Source organism: Saccostrea cucullata, unplaced genomic scaffold, assembly GCF_032062105.1.
Source record: "Saccostrea cucullata isolate Sc308-1 unplaced genomic scaffold, CSIRO_AGI_Scuc_v1 ctg7880, whole genome shotgun sequence".
Classification (NCBI taxonomy): Eukaryota; Metazoa; Mollusca; class Bivalvia; order Ostreida; family Ostreidae; genus Saccostrea; species Saccostrea cuccullata.
Window position 1 is genome coordinate 8,988 of NW_026927031.1, and position 20,570 is coordinate 29,557.

Genomic DNA, 20,570 nt, shown 5'->3' on the forward strand with positions numbered 1-20,570 from the left:
TATAGTCTTCCCCAGATTCCTGTTTTGCTTACTGATGTAATATTATCGTCATCTGTGTAGCATTGTCGAAATCCCTCCAAAACCTTATGCTTATTAAACTTTGAGAAATTTCCTCGAAGTAAAGCTTTGTTTTTGTATTTCTCTCATGAAATAAAATACAAAATGATTTAAACACTGTATGCTCTCTCAAACTTATACTTTCTTTTGATACAAACGAAATTGAAGTGAATTAATAGATTTTGGCCAAATACTTCAAGAAAAAAATTAAGAAATGAAAGCAATTATTAGAAATAAGTGGGTGGGGGGCTGCAACTACATAGAATATCCATACTTGTGCAGGTAGGGGTTTGATTCACAGTGAAATAGCATTTGAGCAAAGCATGGTTGCAAAGCAACAATTAAGTCTTCCGTCCTGTTTGACCGAAAGTAATTTATTTTAAAAAAATAAGAGAAATGACGTCTCTAATGATTTAAATCTTCCAAATCTGTGTTGTTAATTACAAAAGTAAGCCATTTTTGCTACTTCCTGTTCGACCGGAAGTGACATCGACGGACGGAAAATAAGTTTTATGCTTTCATCAACAAATACTTCCCAAAAGCATGTCAAGAACGGCAATGTTATGCATTTTCTGACTACTTCCGGTTTTGCCGGAAGTGACGTCACAGGACGTATTTTGATGATCTTAATAGATGCTACTAGAGATTTTGAACAACTTTGCTTTTTTGATATATAACAAACTCTCAATACTTTTTGAGATATCTGGAAAAAGATTTGGCCCTTTTTCCGAGATATCATTTGAAAGATCTTCTTTTTCTGCACAAATTTTATTCTATATGTTTTAACAAAATATTTTTATTTTAAAAGATAAAAGCAAAATATGTGACACTTTTTGCTCTTTTAGGCGTTCTAATTTTTTACCCCTATATATCACCATTTAGAATAGAGAAATCGAAAAACAAAAACCGATGTGCACAACTTCAATCCTTCTATTATTTAAAATCAGTAAAATTTCTGCTCCGGCTTTTGCCATCACCTAGCCTTTATCTGGAAATGAAAGCCTATAAATTTTCGTTTAAAAGGAAATAATTCAAAAGCTGAAGTGAATTTATGGAATGCTAGACAAAATTCTGATAGAGTTTTGCAACGTCTATAAACTCTGCAAATATCAGCAAAATCTATTGAGAAATGAGTAAAATATAAGGCCTCAAAGTTGGCATCTAGGAAAAGGGAAAAAAAGAATAAGAGGAATAATCTTAATCATCAGAATCAGTAGACGGTCTTCTGTTTTTCAACGGAAGACCTTCATTAGAACCAGGTCTTAAAATGTAGCTACATGTATGCAATACTAAATTGATCCATGCATGTCAACTTCACAAATAGAATTGTCCACCATGTTAAATAACCTTGATTGAATTACTATTAGGACATCCAATATGAATTCCAGTGCAAGGGAGTGCAGAATTTCTGATTTAAAATATATTTCATTACAACGGAAATCCGATGGTATGGTATCTCTCTCTAGAAAACATTTAAACATTAAACTACACCCTTCTTTTGACTTTTGTGACAAGTCGCTATTGGGCTGGAAATCTATTCTTTTGGCCCCTTATCCCAAAAAGGGTTTTAATCAATCAAAGAAACGACACCCTTCTTTTGACTTTTGCGACAAGTTGCTATTGGTCTGGGAATCTATTCTCTTGATTCCTAATCCCCAAAAGGGTTTAACCATTCAAATACAAAGGGAATGATATTTAACATTGCAGATGATATTACCGATCACTTGAGTATATTACAGTAAATCTTGCCTTATCCGAATACCAAAGAAACTGGCCTGATTAAACAATATGTACTCTAGATAAGAAAAGATATTAAGGTATTCAATGTACAATGAATGGATTTTGAACGATTTCAAATAATTCTAAACTGGTTAAAAATACATTGCTAGATAACAATTAAAGTGAAATGTACCAAACGCACAAGATAAGATGAAAGGAGATAGTCATTTTGCGCGTTTTAAGTTTTTTAAAGAGCTGTATCTGCCCTTGATGAAAAGAAGACATTTTTATTTCTAAGTGCCGTCTATAGACTTCAATGTAAAATTTGAGGTGCAATTTATTTGACAATAATCAAAATTTTGCGGATTCCTTTGGTGGAGCATTTTGATTTGATTTAAAATTCTACCATGATTAAAATTATAAGATCATTCATTTATTTTATGCAAAATGTGGTCGTTATACATTGAATACCTTAATCTAAAGAGTTTTCTGAAAAAAGATGTCAAGTTTAAATGGTATTTGGCAAGATTTTGAATTACAAACATCCGGATTCGACGGGATTCACTTAACGATCCTGTAAAGGATCTGCATGAGACAGAGATATATTTAGTGTCTTCATTTTCTTTTTTTTTCAAAGTAAAAAGTATTTCAAAGTATTTTTGAGGAAATTTCATCAGAAAAAAAATTAATTTTGCCACTCTTTTGTAGCCTCTCTGTACGATTTAAATAAAAAATCTTGCAGTTTATGAGAACAAGTAGAAATTCAAAATCGTCATTGCAACTCAAGATTCTTAGATCAAACTGGGTTCACATAATATGCAAGGCAACGGGCAAAAACAGTTTGCGAAAGGTCATCTAAATGACTCGGTGGTTTTAAAAAGCTCAGTTTTGTAAGTTTTAAAGTATACGCTAGTGTATATGTTCTCCCTACACTCTTTTTGTAAGCCATTGATAATTAATACGAAGGTTGAACGAAAAGTAATGTCACAACTTTGATAAAATTGCTATAAATCGACGTAAAGCAACGCAACTACACATGATGGAAGCTTTATTTATTTCATATCAGACCTGAAAAATACAAAGGAATATCATGAATACTTTCCAAAATATCGCGCTTCATGAAATATGCCGGCGTGAAGCGTCGTGGTTCATAACCTCTTGAATCTTCAAAAATTTAATTCATTTCTTAAATGAACACTATCTGGGGATGATTATTCAACACGAGTTTCATCTTTTCACTCCCAATGGTTTTTGAGAAGAAGATTTTAAAAGATTGTTCCTATATATACTTACGTAAAACTTTGATTGACCATTTTGGTCCCACCCTTGCCCCGGGGTCATTATTTGAACAAAATTAAATCTACACTAAATGAGGATGATTCCACGAGTTTCATCTTTTCTGGACCAGCGGATCATGAGAGGAAGAATTTTTTTTAAATGCCATTAATTTTTCTTCAATTATTTGAAATTCTCCTTTGAAGAGGGCGTGGCCCTTCATTTGAACAAATTTGAATCCTTTATCCAAGGATAATTTTTAGCAAGTTTGGTTGAAATTGGTCCAGTGTTTCTTGAGAAGAAGATGAAAATTTGTGAAAAGTTTACAACGACGCCAACGACGACGACAGACAACGGACAAATTTTGATCAGGAAAGCTCACTTGAACCTACGGCTCAGGTGAGCAAAAAATCTTTTGGGATATAAATACGGGTTGCTCACGAAATTAAATTCCATGAGGCCCGAATGGCTTAATGGTGAATGTAATATCGTACCAACCCGTAATTATAGCCCGATAGATGTTTTAAAATGAAACTTTATTATTTATATAAAATTTACATTTGTGATTTATTCATATTTCATATTTGCCTGATTATGACATTTAAAGCATGGGTTCTTTTGTATTTCAAACCCAATGTAATCCATTGATTGCGCGTCGAACCTTTATGAAGTCACAGAAAAATTACGTCGAACTATGGCAAGCCCTTTTACTATTTATTCGGAAAATAAATTTCATCTGAAAATTACAGAGATATCTCTCATTTTAGAGAGATATCTCTTAAAAATAAGAGATATCTCTCAACTTAAAGAGATATCTCTTATTCTAAAGAGATATCTCTATAAGAAAGAGATATCTCTTAAAGTTAGAGAGATATCTCTTATACTTAGAGAGATATCTCTTTTTCTTTGAGAGATATCTCTTTCTCCTTGAGAGATATCTCTTTCGTGATAAGAGATATCTCTGAACGTTAAAGAGATATCTCTGATCGTTAGAGAGATATCTCTTTCAACTAGAGAGATATCTCTTTCACCTAGAGAGATATCTCTTTCACTTAGAGAGATATCTTTCCAAGTTAAAGAGATATCTCTTTAAGTAAAAGAGATATCTCTCTAAGTTTATCTTAAGAGATATCTCTCAAAGTGAAAGAGATATCTTTCAAAAGGGTCTAAAAGAGATATCTCTGAAGCAATAAGAGATATCTCTTTATTGCAAAGAGATATCTCTCTTCATTATGTTTATTTAAATGCCATTTGAAATGACTTCTCCCTTTACCGGAAGTGAACTTTTTATTCATTATTTCAAAAGCTGAGAAAATTCGGTCCATAGTCTGTAAGTCTCGTCACTTGACTCGCGAGATTTTACGATAATTTTCACTTCCTCGCACATGGTCATGGTGAATGTGCATTGAGTTCAGCATGTTTCTGGTTTACACACAGCTTTCAGGGGGAAATTAAATAGTTTTACAAAGCCGAAGGGTTGTCCGACTTACTATGTATGAATTTCATATCATAAGAAATTGGGTGCGAGCGTCCACCAGGAATATTTCGATCGAAATACAGGTAAACAAATCAAAGAGTGTCATCCGTTTCTTGTTTATTTTGAGGGAAAATGAAGTGTTTTATTCTTAACCGAATGAAATAGTTTCAAAATTATCTTTTGCCTTAATTTGTTAACAGATTTCTCTTGAATCCGAGATGTTATTCATCAGCTGATTAGTGATTATAGAGGAGGAGTTTTGTCATTGATGGGAACCAACGTCATATTTATGATATTGTGGCTGCATTACTTTTGTTTGGGTAATTTTTTAATATACATTTTATGCCCCCGTAAACGAAGTTTCGGGGGTAATTAGTTTTTGTCGTGTCTGTCTGTCTGTCTCTCTGTTTGTCCGCAAAAACTTTCACCTTGCCCATAACTTTTGATTTAGTGGAGCTATGACTTTCATATTTCATATGTATATTCCTTGTGTAAAGACCTTTCTTTGGGTATCACCAAATTTGACCTTTTGACCTTGACCTTGGAGTTTGACCCACTTTAAAAATACAACATTGACAGAAATTTTTGAAGGGTTATGACTAGGGCATTCATACTTCACAAATTTAATCCTTGTGACAAGACCTTTCATTTGATTTCAAGAACCTTGACCTTGGTGTTTGACCTACTTTTTACAAACTTTAACCTTGACCATAACTTCTGAATAGATGGGGCTAGAGCTTTCATATTTCACATGTGTAATCCTTGTGACTATACCTTTCATTGGATATCAAGAATCTTGACCCTTTGACCTTGACCTTAAAGTTTGACCTACTTTTTACAAACTTTAACCTTGGCCATAACTTTTGAACGGTAAGGGCCAGTGCTTTCATACTTCCCATGCGTAATCTTTGAGACAAGGCCTTTCTTTAGAACACAACAACCTTGACCCGGAATTTGTCCTATCTTTTAAGATGTTAACATTGGTCATAACCCTGGAGCAGGTGTAGTTAGTGTTTACATTTCTCATTTCTTGTGAAAAGACCTTACTTTGGTACCAATTAACATATTTGATTTGCATTTGAGAAAGCTTAACTGTCGCTAAATTGCCGTGCGGGGGCATCAGTGTTTCACAAACACATCTTGTTTTTCAGTAAATTTTAACCTGCTTTGTATTAGTGGATTATTTTTTTGAGCATTAAATGTTTGTAGCAATTTAGATCTATTTCACAAGGATAAGATGTTCATATACTGTAAATGTATTATATTTAGCGTGTACGATATTTGGCGGAAATTGAATTTTGAACTAGTTAGCGGAAATATGATTTAGCGTATCTCATAAAATTCTTCTTTATTTGTATATGTACAAGGCATTTAGCGTTGTACTTGAATTAGCGAAACTTGCTTTCCGCCAAAAGCGCTAAAAGGAATACACAGCCAAATGTAATACGTTTACAGTATTTTGCCATCTCTCTGCATAAAATAAAATTTTGATGACCATATTTCTCACTTTAGAGAGTATGTTTCCTGTTTATAGAACATGGTTTATGGATTTTGGTAAATTTTTCTGTCTGTTCAAATTCGCCTGCATGGCACAGTGATTAGAGTGTCTGCTCTAGTAGAGTCGCGAAATAAGGTGTTGATCCTTACATCATGAGTTTGAATCCCACTGTGGGATGTGGAGACCTGTCCTTAGGATGATACAGTATAACTGTGGCCCCTTGTTGCAGTAGGTCAGGTGTTGGCACAAAAAAGATCCCTTCCTGCTCAATCAGTCAATGGCCCTGAGTGCTGAGTATAGGTCATTAGGACAAAATTTGCAGCTCTCCACTGTCGTTTCCATATGAGTGAAAAATTCTTGCGAGGAACGATAAACAATCAATCTGTCTGTTCAATTTATTCACTGATATTACACAACTGTATACACTTAAACTTATTTATAGGAGAGGTACTAGAGAACCAGTAACACAGATAAAAGATGCAGTTCCTAAGAGATCCAAAGTCAGCAGCACCTAAGACTATACTGATCATGACTTTGAATTATCAGCATCCAAAACAATGCAAATCAAATACAGGTATGAAATTGATGCAACAAAATAAGTTCTAAGACAAATATAAAATTTATTTTTTAAAAGACATACCATATCAAAATGACTAATATACTAGTCAACAACTGGCCAGCTTTAAAAATATATTTGTTTGATGTACTCCTACCCACTTTTATCAAGGTTGGCAGGTAGGTTGGTTGGTACCGGTAGTTTTTTTATGCCCCACCATGATTATGGCCTGGGCATATAGTGTTTGTCATGTCTGTCTTCTGTCTTTCTGTCCATGCGTCACACTTTGCGTTTAGCTCAGTTCAAAGCCCAGTTTCAAAGAAACTATACAGGATATTTCATCAAACTTTGCTGATAGATATTGATCATGTTGATAAGAGCTATGCAACTGCATCAACATTTTCTGTCCTTGACCTTTCCTTTGACCTTGACCTCACTTTTCTTAAATTAGTGTTTAACTTAGTTTTAAACATACCATTCAAGATGGTGTTACAGCAAAGCTCGGTTATAACAAAGTTGCTGGGACCTATGAAATTACTTCGCTATATCCATAATTCATTATAATCGTATAAGAAATTCATTGAAATTTTATGGCTGGGAATCCAAGATGACTTCGCTATACCCATGAATTCGCAATATTCGTGTTCGTACGAAACGAGATTTACTGTATCAAACTTACCATACTGATGAGAGCTTTTCAACTGAAACAAACATTTTTTGTCCTTGGCCTTTCTTTTGACTTTGACCTCAATTTTCCTAAGTTAGTGTCAAACTTCATATGGTGATGCATTCTGATGTAAGCAATTCAACTGCATCAACATGATGTTGACCTTTTATTTGACCTTGACCTCACATCTCTGAATTTCACATCTCTGAAATTAGTGTCAAACTTCATATGCTGATACATACTGATGTAAGCAATTCAACTGTAACACTTTTCAAGATATTCTGATCAAATTTCATACAAATTTTCATTTTGCATGACTAATATACCCTTGGCGGGCATTCCTGTCCTGTGGACATATTTCTAGTTTTTTTTCTTATGTCTTACAGCATTGAATAAATTGATAACTGTCATATTTAAAACCACAGACTCAGAAATCTGTTAATGTTTTCATTTAGTTACAAAGACTTTGTATATATAGCATCCTAAAAAAAAATATGATACCTTATCTTTAAAACATCTATGGAAATTAAGGGGGTCGTTAAAAAATTTTAAGTGCCCCCAAGAAATGAATGCAAATGGGTAGGGGCTATTTTAACAGGTCGGTCAGAGTACATCAAACAAATCATTTTTTTTATTGTTGGCCTAGGAAGGGTACCCTAAATATGAAAATGCAACAAATATTTTTAAATAAAAAGATTTTAAATGAAAATATTTTTTATGTATAAAAAGGACAATTTTTATTCTGATTTTCTTGTAAAATCATTGATAAAATTTAATGAAGAAAGTTAAGATTTGTATCAAATAAATGGATATTTGTAAGATTTATAATTCATTATTTGTCAGGCACCTTAGTCCTACATCATTATCAGTTGCACATACAACTATGGTCTATGTAATAATTCAATTGGCATATTACAGAAGCTTGCTAAATTACAGGTTTTGTCTGTACATCTGGCAATCTTGGGGCAATACTGGATGGTTTTAACTCCAGCATGAAGACCAGCCATGTGCCTCACCTGTCATGACATTATTAAAGGTAAGTGTCCCTATAAGCAAAGAATCTGACAAAGCAAAACCTTCATCTTAAAAGATTTACATTTAATACTTATTTGATTGGTAGTTTTAATTATTTTTTTTTCTTCTACGCAGCCTTTTATTTAGCATTTCTGAGTACTGCATGGTATATGATTGCCATACTTTCCAAAACTTTTTTTTAAATGCTTTATTTTGAAGCATTATCCATATCCATATATACACTGTACAAACACAAGACAATTTTCACCCACTCACCACCACAATTGCACACACTCACACAGTGCACTTTCTAAAATTAAAAATGATGAGATATTTGTAAAATACTTATGCCCCCCTCCTCCCACATTGGAATTTTTTATCTAAGTCCAAAAAGGCAGTACTCTGTCAAAAATGGTGCAAGCATACCCAAAAGAGAACTTGACCTAGATATTCATGATCATCTGATAAATCTGTATACTAAATTGCATTTCACTATGTGCAACCTCTGCAAAGGAAATGAACAGAAACTGCAAGTAATTGGAATTTTTCTAAAGCCAAGGGGTATAACTCTGTCAAAAATGGCGCGATGATCATACCCAAAACAGAACTTGACCTAGATATCCATCTGATATACCTGTAAGGCTGTATACCAAATTTCATTTCAGTGCAATGGTTGTGAAGAAAATGAATGGAAACTAAATGGAATGACAGACAGCAGCAAAGCAATATGCCCCCCTTTCTTCAAAGGGGGGGGGGGCATAATAAATGTACATATATGTAAACATATGACAGTTAAACATACAATTTATCCAAAAACAAAACAGATGTACCCAAATGTGTAGATATAAATTAACAAAAAATTACAATTTTGATTTTTTCATCACTTGTTGTACACATTATCATACAGGACCCATTTACTGAGTATTTTGTCCTTACATTGAAAAACTTTTTCACAACAATTTTCTATGTTTCTGTAATACTTGAATAACTTTACTGCATCAATAAATAATGGCTTACTATCTTGTGATCTTGAATAGTAAATAAAATTTTTTGCAACTAATAAAAGAAAATTTTCTAAACAACTTCCTTCTATATTAACAAGTAAAACAGTTCTTTTGGATATTTTGTAATCTTTTTTCAATGACACTAAACCTTTGTACAAATTGATTCCAAAATTCAGTCACAGTAATATACACAATCATAAAATAAGTGAATTATTGTCTATTGTTTATATCCTGTTTCTATGTCTGTTTGTCTTTTGACAACTTTAACCTCCACCATAACTTTTGAACCATGAGAGATACAGACTTCATATTTAATATGCCTACTCCACTAATTAAATTCTTTCAAAAGACACCAATGTCAATGACCTTGTGACCTTGACGGTGACCTATATGCTAAAAATAGTTTTTTTTCAACTTTCGCCTTAACTTTTGATACATTAAAGATAGAGAAATCATATTTGGAATGCCTTCTTCATTAATTATGCTCTTTCAAATGACACCAAGGCCAGTGAACTTTTGACCTTTAATGTGACTTTAATGCTATAAATACCATTTTGAACTTTCACCATACCTTTTGTACCGTTAAAGATAGAGACTTCATATTTGATTTGCATACTCCACTAATTAAGCTCTTTCAAATGACACCAAGGCCAATGACCTTGTGACCTTGACTATGACCTATATGCTTAAAAAAACTTGTTTGAATTTGTTGCCGCCTGGTGCATAGTGTTTCACAAACACATCTTGTTTTGAAGTAGTTTTAATATTTGAATTTCTGTAGAATTTTATGTTACATATAAAAACCAAAAATTTTTAAAATCAAAATCATTTTTATTTCAGTACTTTGTGACAGTGGGATGATGGAATATTAAAGAATGGACATGGCTCTATATTACTGCATCAGAGATCAATCCAGGTTTACTTATAAATCAAAGAAAAACACTTAAACAGTCAAGCATCATTTGAAGCTACATGTGTCACCGCTTTAACAATATGCCTGCTTATATAACCAAGAAAGCACAGTGACCAGTTGTACCTATGATGTCGGACAAGATCCCGAAAAAACTTCCAGTACACTCATCACTATATGCAAAGAATTGAAAATTCTAAATGACTTGTATCAACACTTTTGTACTTCATCTGGCTTGTATTTTCAGTACTCATTAGCTTTTAGCTTCCTGCAAACAAAATTTCATAAGTACTAACTTGCAGGTGTAAAATATTTGAAACAGTTTGCTTGTCCCAAAGGAAATTCTGCAAATTAGCAGTGGCATGAACAGTTGATTGATGTCACAGTTCCACCGGCAAAGTATTTGTAGCTGAATGGTGCCATGTAAAACACTTTTCACAAGAACATGGAAAACATCCTAGAAGTGAGGATCTACAAGAAATTAAGAGAATTCTTTCTTGAATATTTTCAATGTTATAAAATGCTTGTGTACATCCTTTATATATAAAACTAATTACGCATGTAACTACGAAATATACAAATCAAACTTCAATCCTTAAATTTGTTCTTAAGTTTATTTATTAATATTGTATTAAAATAAGCGTGCAATATTTGTCTTGATATACTGAAGGATTCAACGTTAAGAAAATGTCGTTCATTGAAAAAATGTGCAACCATTCTGCACAGTTAGCAATTTTCATGGAGAACCTATCGATGTGCATTTGCAATTGTTGGGATGACAGGCACACAGTAGAAGAATTGTACTTGTTATACCCCCCGCAAACGAAGTTTGGGGGGGTATATAGGAATCACCTCGTCCGTCTGTCTGTCTGTCCAGTGCAATTGTGTCCGGTCCATATATTTCTTACAGAGGGACATTAGAATCTACTACTCCACACTAAGATTTCTCATAACCTAAGGGTGTGTCATGACCTTGACCCAAGGTCATTTGGGGAAGTTCAAGGTCACTGGAAGAAAAATTTCATAATTCGTGTCCGGTCCATATCTTTCTTATGGATAAACTTGGTAGGTTCACATTTCACAAAAAGATTGCCCATGACCCAAGGGTGTGTCTTGACCTTGACCCAAGGTCATTTGGAGAAGTTCAAGGTCACTGGTAGAAAAATTTAATAATTCGTGTCTGGTCCATATCTTTCTTAAGGATAAACTTGGTAGGTTTTCATTTCACACAAAGATTGCCTAGACCTAAGGGTGTGTCATGACCTTGACCCAAGGTCATGTGGGGAAGTTCAAGGTCACTGGAAGAAAAATTTCATAATTTGTGTCCAGTTCATATCTTTCTTATTGATAAACTTGGTAGGTTCTTATTTCACTCAAAGATTGCCTATGACCCAAGGGTGTGTCATGATCTTGACCCAAGGTCATTTGGGGAAGTTCAAGGTCACTGGAAGAAAAAATTTATAATTTGTGTTTGATACATATCTTTATTATGCAAAAACTTACTTCTGAAAAACCCAGCGGGGGGTATTTTGTCCCGATTGGACAGTTCTAGTTAATAAATGTTTTTTACCAATCAAATTTCAAATTGATAATTTAATAAGAAAGCATAATTATGACAAATTTAACTATCATTATGGTCCATTGATTCACCATGGTGTTTGAGCTTTTGTGGACTTGATACTTAACTAGTAAGTTTGAAATATTGAAGTAAAGAAAAGTGCAGCCCAAAAAATTATCCTGTACCTGATTTAAAATGAGTGCCATCCTTAACTACTTGGGAGTTGCCGCACTCTTCATGAGTATAAGAATTATTGGATATGCCTCATTAACAGGTCTATACTGGTACATGGATGACACATTCAGTCGAAGCATTGTCCCTTTTTCAGTACCTCCTGGGTCTCTGTAAAATATGACAAATGTAGATAAAATGTTCTACCATTGAATGATGAATGTCTTGTGGACCCAGTGCAGACCTGTTTGGTGACAACATTGGATAAATTGGGGATTGTTCTAGCTAAGACATATAAGAAAATTCCTATTTCTAATGCCTATTTTAAGAAAATAAAATGTCTTTCTCATAATTGTAAGAGTATTTGGGAACACGGGCACCTGAAGTACGGATAATACCCCCCCCCCCCCCTTTTTTTTGGGGTCATAAGGCTTTACAGTTAATATATTGATCGTACATGTATGTCGTTTAACGTCCTACAGTTAATATTGAAGTTGAATATATACATCCCTGTTTACATGAAAGAAGTAATGTTGGACGTTTTTATTTTTGGAGTATTAATTAATTTAAAAAGAACATTAATTCTATCAGAATTATGTTTAATCGACGTAGTAATCAATCCTGTATTCCCGTGATCGGTGGAATTGGGTGCATGTAGGCCTATTACGAATTTGTTTTTATTGACTTCGCATTCTATATCCCCGGCTCAGCTGTCCTGTGAGCTAAATAAATGAAATAAATAAAATATGGAACCAATCTTTGGGGGACGTTTTGGTTTGAAACCCTGTTACTTTCGCTTAAAACAATAAAGCAATTAAACGTTGTTTACCTGTATCAATCAGTCCATTTTATCCTCTCCTTTTCAATAACCAGAAAACGAACGACTTAACAGACATTACTTCCTGTTTCGCTTTCGTTTTTAACGGGAGAATTAGTTATTTTATTTTAAGGGTGATTGGAAAAGAGATATCTCTCTCATTAAAAGAGATATTTCTTTAGCTTAGAAAGATATCTCTTTTTGAAAATCTAAAGAGATATCTCTCTAATTAAGAGAGATATCTCTTTTAAACTTGTTAAAGAGATATCTCTCTAACTTTAAGAGATATCTCTCTCGTTTAAAGAGATATCTCTCTAGCTTATAAAGATATCTCTCTTACTAAAAGAGATATCTCTCTTTCAAAAAGAGATATCTCTTTTGTTGAAAGAGATATCTCTCTAAAGTATTAAGATATCTCTATTAGTCAAAGAGATATCTCTATAAGCTAAAGAGATATCTCCATAAGCTAAAGAGATATCTCTCTATGCTAGAGAGATATCTCTCATTTTGAAAGAAAAAATTATTTTACGAATAAATAGTAAAAGGGCTTGCCATATCGAACGCTTATAACGTAACTTGAGGAACCTGTTTTTATACAGTTATAGATAGGCATTGCTTTCAGAAGTGTTTTGTACAGGGAAACATTTGCAAATGTAAATATATAAATTTTAAAAATACATCTGAACAAAACAATGAAAGCGCTTACGTTTTAACAAGCGTTGCCTTTTTCATTTTATTATAATATTGATTACCCGACACTGACATATTTATTGGTAAATGTATATTATAAAACTCTACTTCAACTGACCTTCAAATGCATTGGTACTGACCAAGGCGCTTATAATTTTAAAATCTAAATAATCTTTAAAAATCTACCCATGTAATTGAGAAAACTGTACATTGATTTTCGAAAGTATATTATGCCAAACAAATAAAGATAACAATGTAGATTGAATTGCGTACATGTAGGATAGTGTCTTTTTTTAATGGACGCGATATCATGACCCAATACGCATACGATAGAATGATTTAATTAATCCGAATAATTTAAATTCTGTATCATATATTTCAAAATTATTGAAAGTATAAACTTAAAAAGGGGTCACAGAACAAGTCATGGTGTAGAAATGTAATCGCACTAAAAGATCAATTCTCATGCATATATAGAACTTTAAATGTCCTGAAAACAAAATGAAATTTAAATATTATATTTTAGTATGATTATATCGTTTCATATGCCGAATTGTGATTTCATAAACTGTTTCTCTTGTATTGAAATAGAATGCTAAAGACAAATAGTGCTAGTAGAAAAATATTTTTTTTTATTCACAGACTTGGAGGAATCAACAATATATCAAAAATTGCCTGTGTATGTGTGAGAATGTGATAGAAATGACTTGCGTTATATAAAAAACTCTTTATCGGATTATTACGGAAGACCATTTAGGACCTATCGAAAAACAATTTTGAATTCGATTTAACGATTTGTCGAATTTGTTAAAACGAATTTTTTCTTGATTATAACAATTTCCTAAAATTCGTTAGAACGAATTAAATCTGTTATAACAGATATCTTAAATTCGTTATAACGAATTCAAAAAAAAAAAAAAACGTCTTAACGAATTAAATTCGTTCAAACAGTTTCTAAAATTTGTTATAATCAATTAAATTACAATTTTTGAATTCGATATAACAAATTGAATTAGTTATAACAAGTTTGTTGAATTGGTTATAACAAATTCACAAATACTTTTCTATAGGCCCAATAGTCAAATATAATGAAACGATTTTAATTCGTGATAACAAATTTTAGAATTTGTTTAAACGAGTTTAATTTGTTATTACAAATTTAAGAATTCGTTTTTACAAATTTAATCCGTTATAACAATTTTTAAAAATCGTTTTAACGAATTCAACAAATTTGTTATAAAAAAAATTAAATTCGATATAACGAATTCAAAAAATTGTTATAACGATTTAAATTAGTTCTAACAATTTCGACAATTCGTAATATCGAATTCAAATAATTCTTTTGATAGGTTCTAAACAGGCTTCCGTAGATGATAAACTGCTTACACGGAAATAAATAATTAGCAAACCTGGTCAAAACCGAAACAACGTCATAGACAATAATTTGCAAAAAAATGTGAAAACTGTGCTTCATTATAAAAAGGAATAAAGGCATTAACAAATTATTCTGATACCCGAAAAATTGATGACAATTAAAGTGTAAAAACATAGAAACTTCTTAGATTAAGAACAGAGAGGTAATATGTTTGTGAGATGTCCTGACGTTCTGTTTTTGACGTTACATCGGTAAGCGTAATCCTAAGTGACAAATTAAGTTGATTTTTAAAGTTAAGTAAAATTGGTCCACTTAATAAAAAAATATATTTCCATTAACAAGACGATTTATTTTGTAAATTATTGTCTTTTTTGTCAGAAATATATAATGATAAGCAACTTTTTCTACGTGTTTTAATGACCATCGCATCTTTTCAAAAAAAAAAAATAATAATAAAAAAAAGAAAATTAGAATTACGACAATTAGAAGTATTGTTCATGTTAAGACACGCAAACCATAAAAAATTGTGTTACTTACATTTCTTGGGCCAGGATTTTCCTCCACGTCACCACATTTCAGAAGAAGATGCAGTAAAGAATGCAAGACTGAAAAAATAATGAATAGACAATACCACAGTTAAGCTTGAATCTTCTTGCATGTAAGTAAAATAATAAAGGTATATCATGGTACATTTCTTTTAATTATATATTTGCATATACTACCTTTTACATGGTTTTTGCCGATATGCATTGCATATATGTATCTGAAATATACAAAGCACTACATGAATTAATTTAAAAAAAACTTGAATACATTTTAATTATTGACAAAGCGATATGCTTGCAGCAAGGTTTGATTTGTTGTTCTAGTTTGTAATGTGTTTTAAGAGTAAAAGAAATACCGGGTAGGTTTAATCAAACTCGAACATGCATGGTTTATTCCAATACCAAACCTTCCTCTTCCGCAGCTATTTTCAAATAGCATAGTGCTGTTCCAAACTCTCTTATATACTATACGTATTCGGAATATCCTCGTACATCATCAGAAACATCCAAAATTATATGATTCAGCACTTTTTCATACTACCCATAGTTCCCTGCGTCTCGGTACAGTCAAACTTTTTGCAGTATGTTTGCATCTTTTAGAACTACGTACATAACTTTTTATCAGCTATTTGTCACCATATGGAAAAATAAATATTTGTAATATTAAGAATGCAATATTTATTTAATATCAGTTTCGCTCTCTATAGTGTAATTAGAAAAATACTTACGGTTATTTGCGGAGTTGCAAATATAGTTGTCTTCATATTTCTACTCCTTGTCTTTTTGGTCTTGTATCTTTGATTTGCCGACTTTTCAATGACTTTTTAAAGAATTATTATACATAAATATGAACACATATATTACTACTTCATCGAATCTCATAAGTTTGAGAGTACTTTGCATATGACAGGTATATAACTGTAGGATGAGAAACTCTTGGTTTTGCAGTAAAATAATTTGCATAAGTTTTGCCTTTCCTGTCTGACAATTGAAAAGCATATATTTAACAATTGAAACGTATTTTGATTATGGTATTATGGTACAGCAAGCGGAAATATTTACATTCCCAACTGTTTTAATAGATCTTTTGAAAGTCCAATGTATGGATGTTTTGATAATCATGTATATTGAAATACATATGAAAGGCCAAAACGCAATCTGCTTTAAAATTAATGGCGTTTAATTAAACTGAAGAAAGAATATGAATTTTTTCTTATTACAAACAAAGAAGAAGGTACAGTTTCAATACCAATCAAGCCTTGTATTTTTCTAAAATATGAAAGTCATATAAGAAAATAAAATTCATTCTTTCTGATTCATAGGAATTCCATGCAGTAAGAAAACGCAACTCATTTTTCTCTTAAGACCTTTTAAGGGGGCTACTTGGGTTTTATTGTGTAAAAACTATAATAGAGAAACTCTTCATTTTTACAACATATATAACTTACAATATTTCCACTTCCAATTGTTTTCTACATGGTAACACTACAAAAGTGAATCTTGTTAATTTCATGGTAATACCCTATGGTATGTATATTTCTCTATTACTGAAAGATCAGGTGTCAATCTGCATGTATATCACTGGCGTATAAATATACTAAAAAAGAAAAAAATAGATGTTTTGTTTGATTGTTTACTAAGTAATTTGATATGATATATATTTTTAACAAACAAAATAAATAATGAATTATCTTCGGCTCGAAAGCAAGTCACTAGCGCAACGCTGTCCACTATCACCCAGGCCTCAAGAGACCGAGAAGTCCACTTCCGTAAACATGGTACACAGCCACGTGGAGAAATTGACATTGCCACATGGATCTGCACGTACTCAATCATCTGATACAGACATCGTCCCTCAGTCATTACCATCCGACTTCTTAAGCAACTCAACTTCTTCTGTTATTTTAACATCCATACAAATCGGTTTCCTGACCATGCTGACCAACTCCTGTTTCATCAACTGCAACATTGCATTTAAGATGGTGGCGGAGAAGGTCAAGGGGTCAGAAATCATAGCATAGAATTATCTTGTCTCAGGTAATGAATATGTCAAATAATCTCTTGTCAATCAAAAGTTACAATGGGAAAATAAAAAAAATGAAAGGACGGTCAAATGTCAACATTCAAGGTCATGAGGTCAAAATTTAAAAGTTATGATCAAGGTTAAAGTTTTAAAAAAGAATGTTAATCTAGTTGTATTTCGAAAATACCATCACAGGTAATATCCATGTTAATATAAAAAGTCCTATCTCTTATTCAAAAGGTATGGCCAATTTAATGTTTTATTTATTTTTAAAAAGTTGGTTAAACTTCAAGGCCACGAGGTCAAAAATCATAGTGTACATAGAAAGGTTTGTCGCAGTCATACTTATGTGCAACATTAAAGTAATGTCTCTTTCATTCAAAAAATAAGTTCAATGTTGAAGTTTTTATGTCAAAGGGATAAACTGAGATTGACAGACTTACAGAATGGCAGACGGATAGACAAATGCGATTTAATGTCCCCTGGCTTAAATGAAATTGAGGGGGAAGGGGTAAGCAGTGGACCCTTCAATTATAAGGGATTTAATGTCTCAGCTCTTAAGAATATAACTATATGCAATGGTAAAGAAGATGTGATTGTGAGACACTGATGACCCAGATTATCAGATTATGGCAACGTATGGTATGGGTTGAAGTTTTTAAATTGAATGTCAAACTCCAAAGATCAAGGTCAATTTTTTTGTACCCAAAAGGAAAGTCTTGTCACAGGAATGCACCAGTGATGTATGGAAGCCCTAGTTCTAAATCTTCAAAAGTTATGACTTAAGAAGTTGGTTAAACTCATTTATAATTAGTTCAACGTCAAAGGTCAAAAATGTTTATATCAGTTAAAAGGGCTTGTCACAATGAAAACACATGTGAAGTACGAAAGTTTTAACTCTACATATTCAAAAGTTCTGCTCAAAGATATGGTATTTTTGTAAAAGTAGGACGAATACTAAGGCCATGGTCAAGAGGTCAAATTTAGTAGTACCCAAGGAAAGGTATTGTCAGAAGAAATATCACTTTGAATAAAAAAATCCTACCCATATTATAGTAGTAGCTAGATTAAAACAGACAGAATAACAGACAAAAAGACAAACGGACAGACAGGAAAAACAATACCCCCCTCTCCCGATATATTTCAATCAGGGGGTATAAAAAACAAATTATACATCCAACACTACTGGCTTTTAAAACCCCTGTCCGTATAAAAATTCCATGTCATTCTCTGTATCCTACAGCATTCTCACAGTAATCTACAGTATATCTACAGTATGGTACGGTATGCCAGCTCTGTATATACAGTAAATCTCTGTATGCCACTGTATGTATCCACAGCATGCCACAGTTACATACAGTAAGCCCCGGTAGGTCTACAGTATGTGACTGTATGGCTACGGTTTCCTACAGACCACTACGGTAAACCCCAGTATATGCCCCAGTACGCCCCTGTATATGTTCATTGAAGCAAAAAAAGAAGTATACACACTCCCAGAGCACTGTACGGTTACCTAAGATGTGGGATTATCAATTTAGTACACAGAGTTACTTACCTGAGGAATTTTTAACAATATTTTAAACAGATAGTAGTATGTTTTATTTGTTAGGAGATTTACTGAGTTCTTTTATAATTCTGTTCAAAATAACTCTGAAAAATTGATAAATCATTGCTTCAAATAATATCTAATTTTTCATGAATTATTCAATTATTTTTTCAATTTAATAATTTATTTATCTATTTTTATTTACCTTACAAACACCTGTTTAATCCATAAAATACTTGGAACACAGCAGGGGTAATGCTGCATTTTGGAAAATTCTAGTCTTTAAAATTGATTGATTTTCTTTGAGAAAAAATAAATTAATCTTAAAAATTGCATGGAATTAATCTTTGCAAAAAACTTTTTTTTTCAATTTTGAAATTGAATATACAAAAAAAAAAATTGATTAATTGTACACCCGAAAGTTGGATTTATTTGGCTTATTTTATGTAAACAACTCTACGCTAAAGTGTCTCTCAAAGTCTTTTTGAAGCATATTTAAACTACTTTTAATTATTTTACTTCCGTGATGGATAATAAAATAATCGTCTCATTATGCACAATCTTAACCTGTTAATAGATTTTTTGATACCTTTATTTTATTTTCTTTTTTTTTGATTGACAAAAATCGGTTCTCATTCAAAGAGAAAATGTTATTTCAAACAGCTGCAGAGTGGACACGGCGCTGCATTTCATTTCCGGAAATCTGCATAGCATTTCCGACATTTTTTGTTTTCATTTCCGACATAATTTTCTTTTCATTTCTGGAATTTACCTGTGCGGCAATTCAATGTTTTCTAAGTAAAAGAAAATGGAATTTTAAAAGTATTTATACCAAAATATTAATAATAATTAAAAAACAACATCTATACATATATGCATACATGTACCACTATGTCTAGGTAACGTGTTCAATGAGCATGAAACTTTTTCACCACATTTGATGTGCACTAAATTAAATGTCAGTGACAGCATCATTGTTATCTCCAGGTCACTGACAGATTTACAAAATTGGATTTTAATGATTTATTTATTATTTAATCCTATATTTCTTTCAAAAGTAAAGTTATCAAATCTATTAATATATAAGGTACTACATATATATTTAAAAAATGTCGGAAATGAAAACAAATTAATGTCGGAAATGAAAACTAAAAAATGTCGGAAATGAAAAGTTGGTAATTACCGAAAATGTCGGAAATGAAAAGTTGATAATTACCGAAAATTCCGGAAATGAAATGCAGCCGGACACGGGTCGCTCTCTGCCACAAAATAAACAAGGAAGTGTGGTCAGTGAAAAAGACAATAGGTGTCATTACTGTGTACCCGTGTTACTGGTAAACAATAAATGGCTTTGAACGTCTTTCATAATTGTGTTGGGGTATGAAAACCGATTTTTTTTCAATCAAAACAAAACAAAATATGAAATTGCAATTGACAAATTAAAATTGTGCATAATATGACGATATTTTTGATATCCAACATGGACGTAAAATAATTGAAAGTCGATTCAATATGCTTAAAAAATATTTTGTAGTACAGTTTAGGATAAAAAATTGATATAAAATAAAACTAAAATAATCTTATTTTGTTGTATTGTCAATTTAAAAAACATATAAATAAAAACAATGATATTTCTATAGTGATTAATTAATTAATTATTTCTTTTCA

At 32.1% G+C, this 20,570-nt stretch overlaps 1 long non-coding RNA gene across 1 annotated transcript; it reads left to right on the forward strand.

Annotated features, from left to right (window-relative positions):
• The first annotated feature begins 4,766 nt into the window (after window positions 1–4,766).
• On the forward strand, window positions 4,767–10,734 carry LOC134273327 (uncharacterized). The gene is made up of 4 exons (XR_009993378.1): window positions 4,767–4,848; window positions 6,469–6,600; window positions 8,186–8,285; window positions 10,108–10,734. It is a non-coding gene; the product is annotated as an uncharacterized LOC134273327 (long non-coding RNA).
• The last annotated feature ends 9,836 nt before the right edge of the window (window positions 10,735–20,570 follow it).